This window comes from Zingiber officinale, chromosome 10A (assembly GCF_018446385.1).
Source record: "Zingiber officinale cultivar Zhangliang chromosome 10A, Zo_v1.1, whole genome shotgun sequence".
Taxonomy (NCBI): domain Eukaryota; kingdom Viridiplantae; phylum Streptophyta; class Magnoliopsida; order Zingiberales; family Zingiberaceae; genus Zingiber; species Zingiber officinale.
This window is the reverse complement of record NC_056004.1, coordinates 60697106-60708321: the sequence shown is the minus strand read 5'-3', so window position 1 is coordinate 60708321 and position 11216 is coordinate 60697106. Positions and strand designations below refer to the sequence as shown.

Genomic DNA, 11216 nt, shown 5'->3' with positions numbered 1-11216 from the left:
CAAAAAAGATGAATTTTAATCTAAAAAAGATTTACCCAATATAGATTCCTACCTACTGGATTTATTAAAAAATTTAGAGGTATATAAATTCTAGGAATTCTCCTGATCTGTCTCTGGTGATTTCTAATGTACTAGTTAATTCTACCATAATCTCTAAATTTTGATTTTCGATAACTATTTGAATTCAAACATGCATAGTCATTTTCTAATTTTTCTATTTATGTTTTCAATTTATCATTTTCTATTCTTAGATTATCATACATTATTATGGGGCATGAATTAGCTAAGGTTAGTTTTATTTTAACATTTTATCTTTCTAGTTTTACTAAATCCTTGGAGAGTACCTTAATAAATTGAAATGACTTTTCAGGAGATAAGGCACATACCTTACTTACCTCATGTTCTGATGCTCCCCCTTCATCGTAGTTTTCTTTTAAAGATCCTCCCCATTCATCAATGCTCATCTCTGAACTACTTTCATCTTCTTCTTAGTGGTCGGCCAGTAAGGCTAGTCTGGTATAGGCCTCGACCTCAAACTGGGAGGACGAAGATTTATCCCATGTTGCCTTTAAATTCTTAAGCTTTGATCTTGTTGGTCTTTTGCCCTTGTCTTTCTCCTTTTTTAGTTTGGGGCGGTCGTCCTTGATGTGTCTTTCTTCTTTGTAATTGTAGCATCGAATCTTTCTTTTGCTCCAAAAGTCCTTTTTTGTCTGCTACTTGAATTTATTAGATTTAATAAATCTATTAAATTTCCTTACGAATAATGTTGCTTCCTCTGTGTCGATAGATGCTTTAGAATCTGAATCTGATCCGCCCTTTTGGGCTTGCAGTGCTAGGTTCTGACTTGGTTCTTTTCTTTGTCCTACACACCGAGACTCATGTAATTTGAAAGTTGAAAAAAGATTTTCTAATTTACTTATCTCGGGAGTATACTATAGATGTCCATTCTGGTGTTCTTGGGAATGCATTTAAGGCATACCTTTGTGCATCCCGATTAGTTGTCATTTCTCCGAGGTTCGTTAATCCAATGATTAACTCCTTGATTCTTCCATGCAGATAAGCAACCAATTCGCCTTCTACCATATGGAGGTTGCTTATTTGGTTCCAGAGCAGGTCCCGTCTCGCTAGCTTTGCTTCAGACGTTCCTTCATGTAGCTCCAGGAACTTCTCCTAAAGATCCTTTGCTGATTTGTAGGCACTGATTCTACTAACTTCCTGCGAAGGTAGCACGCTCAGCAGATGAAATTTGACTCATCCGTTAGCTACGAAGTTCGCTTGTTCTTTCTTTGTCCATGAATGCTCCTCTTTCTCAACTCCTTGTTGGTTTGTGGGGGCTACAAAATCATATTTCATAATTAAGAGAATTTCAAAATCTGTTTTAAAAAATACCTCCATCCGACATTTCCATTGCAGGAAGTCTCCTTTGAACTTCGATAGATAAATTGTCGGTCCGGTCATCGTCTTTGTACTTCAGTTGCCAGTTAGTCCTTCTGAAGTGGTTAGGCTCTGATACCACTTGTTGGAGCAATGGGGCCGGCAAGAAGGGGGTGAATTGCCTATAAGAGAAAAAATAACCCCTTCTCATTCTTTTGATTTTATTAATATTACAATAAAAATAACAATAATAACAGAAACACCAACTTAAAAAGAGTAGGTAAAAAGCCACAGTTTTACTTGGTTACAACCTAGATGGTTGTTAATCCAAGGCATTGAAAAAGCACTAGAAGATCTCCTTCGTTGAAGGCAGAGAAACCTTTTACACACGTTAACAGCTCAAGAATAACTAGGAAAGTTAATACTAAAGTTCTTAATTATTTCTTAGATTCAGGGCACTTTAGCCCCTGGAAAACTCTATCCACAACTTGAAGGCGCCTCCAATGAGTTCCAAGGCGTCTTCCATCGGATAAGTTTTATCTGCTGCAAATAAAACTCTATCTGCGACTAACGGCTATCGGAAGGCGTCTTCAAAGGCTGGAAGGCACCTTTGTACTGTTCATCAAAGGCGCCTTCCAGCCATCAAAGGCGCCTTCCAGCCATCAAAGGCGCCTTCCAGCCATCAAAGGCGCCTTTCATACGGCAGATCAACTCCTTTTCTGATCTCTTCTCGTGGGTGATGCTCCAACTAACCGGAGTTGAGCTCACTCAAACTCAACTCCGACCTTCTCCTCGAACAACCTTCCTCCCGGGCTTCTCATCCCTTGACCACCACGCGCGTCCTTCTCATCTACTGGTAAACTCTTCCGCAGCATCTCATCTTTCGGATGCACCAAACCCGTCAACTCCCTTCCCATATCATCCTTTTGGCTAACTACGTCTTCCACTAGATTTCTTGTATTCCTATGCTTTGCACACTTAAACACAAAAATCAAATATAACAAGGCCTAACTGAACTTAGTTGACTACATTAAAACTACCCCGGGGGTACTAACACAATAGAGTTTTAAAATCGGCTCAAAAAAAAAATTATTTGCTCCAACAATGGAGTGTCATTAGTCGAGTGCACCACTCTACCGATACAATCGGTGATTGCTCATACCCAATAGTCCATTGATCACACCTCAAACCTCTTGAAACCCGTTAAACCCCAAATTCGTTATTTAGGAGTTTATTAATCGACTGCTATTATGTATGAGTCAATTGATACCTCTATTCACTGATACATCTATGTCAGCCTTATTAAGGCTAAATTCTCACTTTGCCTAGTATCTGATTAAGCTCAACCTACTCAGACTTTCTTTGCCTAATATTCGATCAACTTTAACCTAATAAGACTTCACTATTGCCAAACATCTGTGACCTTTTTGAACTTCCCTTCTTATGTCTAACATCCAATCCTCCACGACTTGTCAAGACTTCACTTCTCATGTCTAATATCTGATCCTCCTTAACCTATTTGAATTTCTCATCTCACATCTAACATTTGATCCTCCACGACCTATTAGGACTTGACTTCTCATATCTAACATCTAATCCTCCCTGACATATTGGACTTCCATCCACATGTCTAATATATGGTCATCCATGATATGTTAAGCCTTCCATTATTTCCAAATGTATGATCAACCGTGATCCACTTAAACTTCAGCATATATGTCAACTCCCTGCTGGAGTTCTAATGGCTAAGTGTCCGATCAATCGTGACCCACTTAGACTTTACGCTTGCTAACTCTTCATTAAACTTTCAATCACCAAGTGTCTGCTTGGACTTGACCCTTATCAATTTTATATTAGACTTTCAACCGCCAAGTATCCAATTAATTGTGATTCATTTGGTCTTTTTCACTATTAAATATCTGGTCAATATTGATCTATTTGATCAACCATCGAAACCCAATCAATCTTAGTCGACCTTAACCTGAGGTCGATTGTATCAATAATCTCTCTCTCTAACAATCTCCCTTTTTACTTGATATCTCACTCAACCTTCAAATATATTGATCAAATATTAAAACCCAACTCGGACTTAGTCAATCTAACTAGAGATCGATTATACCAATAATTTCTCTAAGTCTTGCAGGACTCGATCAAAAATACATATCAAATATAATAATAAATACTAACTTAAACTTTTTATCTAAACATTAAATGAATCACTAAGAGTCGATTGTACCAGTAGATAGTAGGTAGAGATAACATTGAACTCTCTTTGCATTTCATCATTAAGAAATTTCTCTTAAAAAATCAAATGAAATTCAATAAATATGTAATAAATATGTAATAATATGTACTAACATGAGTTTTACTCGACCAAGTGTCTAGTAAATGAAACATGACAACATAGAAACTGTCATGCTAGTTGGATATAGAAAAGCTAACGTATAATTCTATTCATCTCCTTATTGTTACCAACGTTTACAATAAGTATCTCATGACTCAAGAAGAAGTCTGACTAGAATAAGAGACTGACACACATAAACATGAGGCAAATTTCAAAGATGGATAAAAAAGATTTGATGTAAACTCTGACAAGGTTATGATACAAAATAGATAGAATCTGTGATGTGTGTCAAGAAGGCAAGCAAGTTAGGACTACACATAAAGATAAAAGGAAACTTAGCACTTCATCTTCTTTAGAACTTTTACATCTAAAAAAATATTATTTTTACAAGATAGTAGATATTATTTAGTAATAATTGATAATTATATTAGATTTACATGGGTATTGTTTATGAAACATAAGGATGAAAAGATTCCATGAAGGATAGATGGAGATGAATAACTTTTAAAAAAATGTACAAAATTAAAATGAAGAGAACAATGCTAACTCAATTTTTTTATGTGGTTAAATAGCTCTAAGCTCCTACTACACATTCTATGACCTTTTGACAAATCACTCCATGGAATCCATTAATTTTCTCTACCTTTCAAAAATGAAAAGGAAAATTACAAGTATAAGAGAAAGAGAGCTCCATTTGAGATTTCACCAAAGTTTAGATTTTGTAAAATGTGTCTGATAGCCAATAGGTCTTATATTTATAGCCTTGCCTCGAACTCCCGACCGGTGCTGCTGAGTAATCATTCTAATTGTTAGTATTTTTCTCCATCAGTCAATTATCTTCTTAAAACAACTGCCATAACATACAAATTATTTTGTTATATCCAAAATCAATCAACTTACACCTTCTATCAGTCGACTACATTTTACTATAACTTCTAAAAATTACGATTACAATAAATTAACTATCCAATCTCAATAAATTAATTATTATTTCAATCACCTCAATTGATCATCAATTGATTACTTTTCAAAGGATAACTAAGATGTGAAGATGTCATTTTAATACAATTAAATAATTTTTAATTTATTTACACGAAAATATAGATTAGCGATCAAAATCTCAATCCCTAATCGATCGCTAACTATACTTAGCGATCAATTAATGATAAATTTATTATCACAATTATTTCAGTCACCAACAGCATTTAATAACGACATTAAAGATCTGTTACTAAATATAACGAACAGAATTTAATTTTTATCACTAATTTTTCATCTCTAAATTTGCATTTAGGGTTTACGAAAATAAATATTCTATCACTAAATTAGTGATGGAAAATATATTTCCTCACTAAATTACGATAATTTAACGATGAAATTAAATTTCGTCACTAATTTCTAATAAATTTGAATGAAACCTCCCTTATTTGAAGAGATTCATCATGTTTACATTCAATGATACATTCACAACAACAATACAACTAATGCATTCAACAACTATTATATTCACATTCACATTCAACAACTAATATTTCAATAGCAACATTCATATTCAACAATGATACATTCAATATCAACAACATTCACATTCATGTTTTACAAAAAAGCAAACTACATTCAACAAAGCACAATTACCCATCTTAACATCATACATGATTCAAAAATAATATAATTCAAATTCATTACATCCCCATCTCAAATCTCAAAAACTAATACATTCATCATCATCCCATCCTACAGTAAATATAATATAATGGGTTATTTAAAAAAAGTAAACACATGATTCAAACTACACTATATTTTCTATTTTAGAACAATCCAACTCATATATGAAGAAAAAGTTTAAACTACTTATCAGAAAATGCAAAAACTAATCAACACTAGTTTAACATGCTTTAAAAGAATTCATATCTTAATAATATAATATATCATCTATTTCTAGTTTTCATGTGCTAACCTTTTATTTACTTGTTCCTAAAAATATGTAATACAATTATAGTTGCATATATAATCATTTTCAATGTTTTATGAGTGATATATACAAAAATTAATTTGAAGGTCAACATACCTCAGAAGCTAATGAGCATTGGGTCTTGAGTCTCCTGTGAGTCAAAACAATACGACATTTGAAAAGTTAGAGTCCATCTATCTATGAATTCTTGCATGTGCTACTCTACTAATGTCTTGACTCGATCTTCTATCGACCACTCTATTGCTACCCGATCCTTTAATTCTTTATTTTCTTATTCCAACGTTTCCACTTGAGTAGATGAAGAACTGGGACGACCCCTGAACCAAGGAGTCATCGCACGATTATATACAACTTTTGCTTAGGAGTCAAGGCCATAGAGGTAGTTCTTTTTCCTTCCACCGACAATGTCATAATACATATCATCTAGTACATCATCTCATAGAATTTGTAACTCCTCTCCTCTATAGCAGTCGAGACGCCTGAGCAACTTGATCAGTGATTTCATTCTATGTAAAAATAATATTATTAATATCTAATATACAATTAATAAAACTAATAATTGTTAAATGTGAGCGGTAATAAAATTTAAATTCTTACATCCATGGCCTTTGATCGGGCATCGACAAAGATGTCATCTTTCTTTTTTATGTGTATTGCAAAATACCTCCCAACAAGTGAGGCGTCTCTATAAAGTATCAGTTTATATACACAGTTTTTTTTATAAAATAAAATTCATTAATAATAAAAAAAAATAATATAACTTTATAGTAGACTTACCAAGTTTATTGCACGCTTTACAATAAATCGTGATCTCATCATATGTTTTGTGGATTCGATGCTTAGGCCAGCGAACTCAGCATTTTTATTATTTCAATTAATCGATAAATTTTGTTGCCATTTTTCTACAATCCAAGCATTCTTCCATGCATCCCAAATCTCATCTAATACATGGGATGACTTTGTTTCCTTGCTTTTCCACTTGTATAAAGTCCTTGTATAGTTTTGCACAATAATTATTCCATATTTTATTAAATTGTGTCTCCTGTCCTTGCTCCCAAATATAATTTTTTCTACAACAATATCAAGAAAATTAGTTTAAAAGGATATTATATTATACAATATCAATAATATTCAAATTACTTACCAATAATTTCAAATAATTAAAGTCTTTAAAATCTTCATCTACATGCTTCCATATAATACTAGAAGCGCACTGACGCTCTCTATATTGTGTTCTTATTTAAGCAGCTACACTATGACATTGGAAGTAAAACTGTATGAAAAAAACTTTCATTTATGAAAATAATAAATAAAAGATTAGATATATTCGAATTACTAATAACATCAATATTTACTAATCTCCCACAATCCTCAGAATAATCTAGTCATTGTGTACTGCTGCAATATCTAACATGATTATATCTGCAAAATAACATTATAACGGATATGCATGACAAATAATAATCAAATCCAAACAATAATATCTTATATGGTAGAACTAGTGAGATTTATATACAAAAGGCAAGCATATCCATAACTGAATCATTAACATTAGTCCTAAAATTTAATCAACATTACAATATGAATCATTGATATTAATAGTTTGTAAGTTTTCATCGCTAGACTCGAATGCATCAAGCTCCTCACTGCTGGGCATATCTCCATCATCTATTTTCTCGTAATTAAAATTCACATCTACAAGTAATTGGGATGTGAATTGAATTTATGAATCAACTAAATGCATCTCCATTTTTTTCATTTTGAAATGCATCATAGTTTTGAGTTGTGATGGAGTTTGACATTTCTATGATCGAGTGAGGCTTCATTCGACAAACTACTAACTATTCACTAAATCTTTTCTCTTCATTAGATAATCAAGATAGAAAACTTAACTAGCTTGTACCGCGAAAATAAAGGATCCAAACTTATTGAATCTTTTGTTTGCATAAACTTCAACTAAATTATAATTTGAATGTATTATGTACATGTTCTTAGAGTTGGATCATATCATAAATATTTGAATAACAAACATCTTTTTATGGATAAAATAGGATATTCAAGCTCAAAGATTTTGTTAAATCTATCATAGTAATCAATTCAGTAATAGTATTGTTGATAAATCTTTTATGCAAATACCTGAGTTATAAGTCAGTATGTATGAATTGCATTGTGCCACGTGAAATTTGAAGTCATTAACATAGTAATCAGAATAGACTCTTATATTATGGAGAGGTCATGATGCAAGATCCATTATCCTTTCATCTTACATATTTGATATTCTGCAATCCTTCACTTACAAAAATAGTTATGATATAAATTATCAATTGCTAATAAAACACTTAGAAGAAAATAATTTAGTCTCTAACTTACATAGATTTCAAACTATAATGTAAATTCTGTCTCTAACTTTTTCTCTATCTCAGTTACACATATTGATGAATTTTGTAGTTGTTGTTTGTATAAGCAGTCAAAAAAGATAATTTTAAGAAGTAAGGTTTAACAAACAAACATAAGGAGATAAATGTTTGAATATAGAAGTTAACTCACTTTATGTAGGGTTTAACCTCATCATAATTCAGGAGTATGTATGTTCTGCTGCATGATATTCTTTTAGATTTAACCATCTATCAACAAATGCATACATTGGCTTACCAGAAAACTTAAAAATAAAAAACATCTCTAGATCTATCGGTTGAGTATCATCAGAATTTTGAGACACTTATGATGTCTGATTTTCACATTAACAGCAAAATAATATGAATAGAAATAAGATGCTTCTTCAACTAAATAAGTATTATATATTGACCCCTCAACTCTTGCTTTGTTACGAATATTATTATTTAATCTCCTTAAAAATCATTCAAATAAATACATCCATCTATATTGCACATGACCATCTAGTTATACCACATAAGGTAAATGCACTGGTATATGTTATAATGAATCAAAAAAACTAATTGAAAATATATTCTCAAGTTTACATACTATCAAAGGAATGTCTGTTTCTAGCCAAAACATATCGACCATCAAAATAACCTTAGATGTCAAATCTCAGAAAAAAAAAAAAACTCAATGATATATGTGCTTGCCAAATATTATTAGGAAATATGTCATGGGAAGTTATAAGAATAAGTCTTTGCATGAACACGTAACAGTCATAACTCTTCATTTCTAGACATTTTTAATTTGTTTATGTCCACACATCAAGTCATATTCAAGGTATGCCCATTAATAAATTTGATTTCTTTCAACCAACTACATAAAACTTGCTTAACTTTTTGTCCAATGTATATCAAATTTTTAGAAATTTATTGGTGGTTTCATTTTAATACAACTTAGGTCTGCTAACTAATTTTTTCAATTTGTCGCGTGATTTTGATGTGTCTTTAGCTTTTCAAGGAATATTCATCATAATATTTGATGTGCGTAGATTATATACATTTTTATGCATGTTTTAATGCGCATCTACTTATAATGTCATATTTCTACTCCTTTTGTTCGAGATCTGCTCTTTTTTTGCTTGATTGATAGGACGTGATTTGGAGCGAAAACGGAGCAAGGGTCAAGTCATGGTCATGTGGACCACACGACCGTGTCACATTTCCAGAGAATAAGAAGACTTTGGTCGTGTGACCCACACGGTCGTGTCACCCCCATCAGCAGCATCGAGAGCATGGTCGTGTAAATCCACACGGTCGTGCAGCATTTCCAGAAAGTAAGAAGACCTCAGTCGTGTGACCAAAGAAGAAGAAAAGAAGAACATGGTCATGTGAATCCACACGGCTATGTAGCCCATCCAGAGCTAACGCAGAACACGGTCGTGTAACCCACACGGATGTGTCACCCTGGCAGATAATAGAAAGAAGGAGGTCGTGTGGATTCACACGGCCATGTCACGACCCATGTAAGGGTTGTGCTAAGTTCTACAAAAGAGGTTTTTCTCCCCTTTTCATGGATATTTGGCTTAGGGCTCATCCCCACTCCTTTTTCAATCATCTTAGATCTTGGGAAAGGGTTCTCCCCTTTGGGGGAGCCCTATGCTTCATCCTCGCCGATCTCCGCCGATCCATCCACCTCCGGAGCAACGGAACGCCTCCAAGTGCGCCACACTTCAAGGATAAGCTTTCTCTTCTCTCTCTCGATATATTGAGTTGTAGATTGCTTTATATATCGTCTTTGGTTGTAAATCCCTTTGCTATGGAGTAGATCTCTAGATCTAAGATGTAGGAAGTAGTTATGATGTGATTGTAGATGTATGAACTATGTATTTAGACATTTTCCTATGCAAAATGTTTATGCCATGATCTATGTGTTTTGTGCCTTGTGCATGTTTGACGAAATGTGTATATGGTAAATGCATGTAGATTGTGGTGGATTCATCTCTATATTAAGGTTGCTACTAGATGGACAACCAGGGGGTCCTTAATGACAGGGGATACTCATTCAACCGTGCATATTATACCCCTAGTGACAGAGGACATCGATACTTACCCACTTTCTAGAGTCAAAAGATCTTAACATAATGACTAATCCTTGTTAGGTCATTCCAATTGGAGTGGATACTCCGGTGCTACCGTTAGGATGTACATTAGATAACTCTAAAAATGTATGATCGGGGGACTTGTGATAGAGGATAACCCTTTAACCGAACTTTCTAGAGTTGGTTCTTTACTTAATAGCATTAGGACTCGGGTAGACTCTCCGGTGTACCCTGTGCGGGATTGTGCCGGACTTTGATTAGAATCCCTACACGAATGTAAACATGAAGTTAAGGATATGAATAATGCATATGGGCATTAATTAACATTATGGTGAAACCAAAATCCTAGCATCTATCCATCCCCAAATCTAACTTCACTCTCTTATTTCTTCTTTTCTTATTTCTTCTTTCTCTTTCTCCTTAACCTTTCTCTTACTTGCTCTCTTTCTCAATCAACCTTTCATTTATTTAGATACTTCGTCATCGAAGTTAACTAGTGCTTAATCAATAGTCCCTGTGGGTTCGATATCTTTTTATTACTAACGACGTAACTATGCACTTACGGTTTGTAATAAGTTTTTGGCGTCGTTGCCGGAAACTATTTTCGATTAACATTACTTGATTAGAATATGAGTTACTCTAGGTATTTTTCTTTTATTTTTTACATTTTCTTTCCTATTTTAATTATGCATTTTCCTTCTTATTTTTAAATTCTACATTTGAAAAAAAAAATCAATACAAAAATTGGTTGAGTGCCTTGTTTATTTTAGATCTCTTATATCTATGTGTTATGTGATGATTACTCACTGTATCTTGTGAGTTTATTGCTTTTGTTTCAAGTGAGACCAAAAATTTTATTTAGCCATGGATTGGTATTCTTGGCAACCTAGAGGGCTCAATACAAGAGATAGTTCAAATGACGAGCAAAATGTAAACAACTACACAGCATGTGGTAGTCTAACCACCTCTTCCAAAATGAAGTTGGCCCTTCCATAGAACCAACTGATATTATCTGCGCAGTTTGTGGCAGTTCATCCTATCGAATT

At 33.4% G+C, this 11216-nt stretch overlaps 1 long non-coding RNA gene across 1 annotated transcript in view; it reads right to left on the bottom strand.

Moving 5' to 3' along the window:
* Positions 1 to 5269: 5269 nt before the first annotated feature.
* LOC122026929 overlaps positions 5270 to 11216 on the bottom strand; it is a 47182-nt gene continuing 41235 nt past the window's right edge. Inside the window, exon 3 of the long non-coding RNA XR_006124203.1 lies at positions 5270 to 5452. This is a non-coding gene — a long non-coding RNA (uncharacterized LOC122026929). The remainder of the gene's footprint in view (positions 5453 to 11216) is intronic.